Here is a 5,173-nt window from a genome sequence, read left to right as displayed (position 1 = left end):
TTAATATCTTGCTCTTTTCACCTGTGGTGCCGAATATTAAATACCAGTTCACGGCTTCTGAAAAACAACTCTGGTGAAGTGTGTCAGGAAAGAAATTAGGCCTGGGTCAAAACTAATATTTTAGATAAATTGTCTCTTGCAACTGGTGGTTGGTTTGTATGGTTGCGTTTCAGCAGTGAAGATTTACAAGAGAATGAGACTGCAAAAGATGACAGTGTTTCACAGTGTCATACAGTTACATTTAATAAGATTTGCTGTTTAGTACAGAAAAGGGAAAAATCATGAAGGTGGGAAAGCTAGTAAGCATTAGCAGCACTGTAGCCCAAAAAAAAAAATAAAAAATCCTTTAATCACAGTTTTACTGCAAAGTTAGACAAGCAGAGGTCCAAGTTAACAATCTCCATTCCAGATGTAAATATAAAATTAAGTTAAACTGCATTACGAAAAAGTAGGTTAAGCATTTAAAAAAATGACATGGAGCTAAAAGTGTGGTAGAAGAGTATAAACAAGCCAAAATAACCTGATTAGATATTACAGCGATGATTTCTGTGAAACTGTCACTAAACACAGGTTGTCTAATTGACTATACAGCACAGCTTATCAAGGGTTTCAATGCTTCCAATAGGTTATAGGAAAATCTTAAGACAGATGCTTTGTATGAAAACGAGTAACACCGTGTCTACATGACGCAACAAAGCGACCGTTGCAAATCCATTTGTTATTGTCGGAAGTAGCACTTGAAGTACGTCAGAAATAGAACACGGAATTTGTTCCGCATCCGGTGTAGACAGCATCACTGGTTATAATGGGTTCACTGCTTTTGTTGTGTGCGGTGTAGACGTGTCTCTTTAAACTAACGCAAGATTTACACCAAGTCAAGGGAATTTTCATGTTTAAGGCCGTTTCGATGGCTACATGAAATCTACTCCATTACACTCAGCTCATAAATAAAATGCATTCTGGGAAACATGTCAGTTAAACGCACACATGCTGTGTTCTGTCTGAATGTGGAGCTACAGAGCTTCAGAATTATCAGAGCTCATTTTATCTGTCTGGACTGGTTTTCACCACAACAACCTCACATTTGCTCCATTCTGCCATTATTTTTATTGCCTAATCATTGTTACATTTCAATCACATACATTACCATCCATGATTGTGTTAATTTTTGTGTGCAATTTTTTTCCCAATCACACCAATGTAAGCAACAAAACTGACAAGCTTTGCATTTTTTAAAAAAAAATCTAGACATTTTAGTAACAGTATTACACATTTTTAGCTTAAAAAAAAGAAAAAAAAATGGGGAAAAAAATTAAGAATTAGCGCCATAAAATTAATTTATTCAAAGTAAAAATACAAAACAATAAAGACATTGACAAGACATGAAAGTCTCTCCCAGAAATAGCTAACATTAATGGTTGAGGAATTAGTGTGTAAAGAAAACACAAATAAAAAACAATGAAAAATATGTAAATGTGTTTTAAATCTCGTCTTTTTTTTTCTTTTTTTTTTGCAAAAAATCTCTAAAAAATAATGAAAAAATTTCTCCGTACAAAGGCTACATTACTACTGGAAGGTACTAGCATGTCGAGTAAATACACAGTAGAAAATGATTTTAGTGAATCACAATGCTTGCAATGAAAATAAATCTGCAATAAAGATATATGCCTCTTTTTCTGTTCTTTTTTTTGTCTTTTTTACAAACAGTACAAACAGTATTGCACATTACAACAAAGAATCGAGGTTATCAGCCTTTAAAAAAGGGACTAATTCAAGTCTTGGGTGAGTAGAAGGCTTTCCATTAAGTTGAAACGTTTAATATCTTTCCAGCTTCCCAAAATGAACATTGTTTTCTCTCCATCTTGCCAAAAACCATAACAAATGAGTTTTCCCTAAATTATATAAGTTTAACAAATCAGGGCATGTGCGCTTTACAAAACAAAGGGGAACACGTCATTTCACGAAACATAAAAAAATAATGAACAGAAGATTTCACAACTCTGGTCAGCATAGTAAAGGACTGATTGTAAATATATAAAAACGTAAGTAGTATGTTCAGTTGACTTTATAAGCACCTGACGGCCCGTTGACCCTATAGAATATATATATTTCAATAAAATATATATATTTTATAATATTTATAAGATCAGATGTTTGTGGAACACTGTGATGTTGCAGGAACAGCGTCTGTACTTCAGATTCCTACAGTATTCAAATAATACAGCTCTAACTCCTTCAGTTGTTTTTGTTTTTAATTTTTTTCCAAAAATAAACTTAAAAGCAAATAAGCATGACAAAAATAAAATTAAGCATCTGTTAAATCATTTTTTTTTCTCTAGCAGAATTAAATTAATATATATAGTCTTTATTTGAATAAACTTACTTAGAAAATATCTCTCTCCTATTATATTTCAAAATTGAGGTATTGCAAAAGATTACGTCAGTCAGAAAGCACACATATTTTTCTATTACAAAAAATAAAGGAAAAAAACAAAAAAAAAAAAACAAAAAAAAAAAAACAACGCTGACTGTTCAACCATCCAGATACAAAGAGTAGTGCATAACAAATATTATCTACTACAGAGACGGAACAAACATAGAAAAATCTGGGCAGGGAAAGAAATATCACAAAAACACCCAGAATTCACCATCATCGGGATCAGGGTTACCCACAATCCTCTTTTTCTCCATCGGTACAAAAGCAGTGTTCGCATACGTCATATTTTCAGACCAACGAACCACACGTGCCACCCTAAAGCTGACAGTTTTTTTGACTCTCAGATAAGCAGCTAAGGCGCTTTTCTTCGCGGTCCTCTCCACCCTCTCTACCTTTCTGAATTTAGTTTAAAAATGTCCACCGTCGACGTTAGCAGGTCATGATTCTACTTCAAGCTTCGCAGGATAATCTGGATATAAATGCAGCGGTCACCCAAGGTTATTCCGCTCGCAGTATCTCAAAGTTAGGTTACTGATTTAGAGCCAGTGTTCGCTTATTCTCCCAGAGTCACCGGTCGGACACAGTATTGTGAATCGTTGGCATGCAACGTAGTGTTATTGGTCGTTTCGAGCCGGACTCTTTGGTTCTGACGGGGCGCGTGTCGTGGGCTAACAACTAGTAAAGAGTGTGCGAAAGAAGGGACCGTATGTTTACATACGCTAGTTTCACAGGACGTTCCATGTCAGACATCAATAACAGTTAAAGCGAATCACAGTTCTAGGCGTCGTCTAACTGAACTACATAGTGTATAAAAATTGCACAATTCTATGAACAATCACTGCAAAAAATACTTCACCTGTTAAAGACATTTCGCTAGAAGATTTCCTACATCTAACTGGTTTGAAACACACCACTGCGGTTCTGTATGGGGTCCCTAAAGGGACATGGTGATGGTTAAAACAATGAGATAGGAGGAAAAGTATATTTCAATGCTTTTGTGTTTTCGCTCGCAAAACTTTAGCGTTCGCTTGCAAAATTTTGTGATGGAAATAAAAAAAATATATAGTGTTTTTGCAAGCATATGTAAAGTTTCTCTGGAGAACATAATATTTTCGTTTTTCGAACAAACAAATATTTTGCGAGAGAACGCAAATGTTTCATGAGCAAATGCTAATGTTTCAAGCAAATAAATGTTTTGTAAGCAAACTAAAAAAAAATTTAACAAGTGGAAATGTTTTGCAAGTGAACACAAAGTTTCTCGAGGAACGCTGTTTCAAAAGCTGACACTAATGTTTTTCGAGCAAACAAATGTTTTGTAAGCAAATGAAAAATCTTCGTTTTTTTGAGCAACAATGTTTTCACAAGCGGACACAAATGTCTTATGAGCGAACGCTAATGTTTTTTCGAGCAAACGCAAATGTTTGCGAGTAAACACAAAGTTTCTCAGGGAACGCAAATGTTTTATGAGCAAACACTAACGCTTTGCGAACGAATGCTAATGTTTTACAAGCGGACACAAATTTTTCAGAGCAAACGCGGATGTTTTTCAAGCAAACACAAATGTTTTGTAAGCGAACGAAAATGTTTTTGAGCAACCGCAAATGTTTTGGTAAGCAAACACAGTGTCTCGGGGCACGCTAATGTTTCGCAAGCGGACGCAAATTTTTCCGAACAAGCGCGAATGTTTTTCGAGCAAACACAAATGTTTTGTAAGCGAACGAAAATGTTTTTTGAACAAAGGCAATTGTTTTGCGAGCGAACAAAGTTTCTCGGGAAACGTAAATGTTTTGCAAGCCAACGCTTGGCGAGCGAATGCTAATATTTTGCGAGGCGGATGCTAATGTTTTTCGAGCAAACAAATGTTTTATAAGCGAACGAAAATGTTTTAAATGTTTTGCAAGCAAACAAAGTTTCTCGAGGAATGCAAATGTTTTGCAAGCAGACGCTAATGTTTTTCGAGCAAACGCAAATGTTTTGCCAGTGAACAAAGTTTCTCAGGGAACGCATATGTTTTATGAGCAAACGCAAATGTTTTGCAAGCGAACGCAACCTAATGCAATGCGGATGCAAAGTTAATTAGGGGACACGCAATACTTTTGTGAGAGGATTTTTACAAACAAACGCAAAAGCACTGAGACAATTTTTCCTCCCATCTTATATTTTTTCCCATTACCATGTCCCCTGAAGAGCTCCTAAGCACTGTCATCTGGCCGGTCTCATGGGGAAAATGAAAGTGATGCCCGATTTTACAGCATGCATCGCAGATTCATTTACATGCAGTTTCGGTGCAGGCGCAGACCCCTCGGTGCGCTCATTCACCTGAATAAATTATGACGGTATGGGTTCATACCATGGATTTAGCAGCAAAGCTATTGCAGAATTACATGTAGATAATACTAAAAAAACTCATAAAAAATAAGCCTAAAAAATCTCAGCGAACAGAAAGAGATGCATGCATGAGGTATTACTATTCATTTCAACATGGAAAGCAAATGGTTGTTTACTTTAATAACTTGGGTGTTTTTTAACAGCGACCCCACCATGACTTTCTTAATGAATTAATTTTACCTTTGGTAACTCTTTTTTTTTTTTTTTTTGTCATCATCTAAAGGGGAATTTCCTATCACTCTTTCATCACAATAAGTGCATGCTCCTTTAAAACGTCTGACACCCAAAATGTATTATCTATGTGTATATAGATAAATATAAAATAAAAATATATCCTTTTTGTAAATG

General features: G+C 35.4%; 1 protein-coding gene across 11 annotated transcripts in view; it reads right to left on the bottom strand.

Moving 5' to 3' along the window:
- Window positions 1–146: 146 nt before the first annotated feature.
- cpeb3 (cytoplasmic polyadenylation element binding protein 3) overlaps window positions 147–5,173 on the bottom strand; it is a 42,429-nt gene continuing 37,402 nt past the window's right edge. For 6 of the 11 annotated variants that reach the window (XM_067385994.1, XM_067385995.1, XM_067385997.1 and 3 more), the window contains one exon: window positions 147–5,173. This exon is cut by the window's right edge and continues 552 nt beyond it. The gene's annotated coding sequence lies outside the window, so the exon portion shown is untranslated. The other 5 variants (XM_067385996.1, XM_067385999.1, XM_067386000.1 and 2 more) reach the window with 1 other exon arrangement.

The sequence above is a fragment of the Chanodichthys erythropterus genome, chromosome 5, assembly GCF_024489055.1.
Source record: "Chanodichthys erythropterus isolate Z2021 chromosome 5, ASM2448905v1, whole genome shotgun sequence".
Classification (NCBI taxonomy): Eukaryota; Metazoa; Chordata; class Actinopteri; order Cypriniformes; family Xenocyprididae; genus Chanodichthys; species Chanodichthys erythropterus.
Note: the sequence above shows the minus strand (reverse complement) of the source record. Positions and strands in the feature narration are given on the sequence as shown.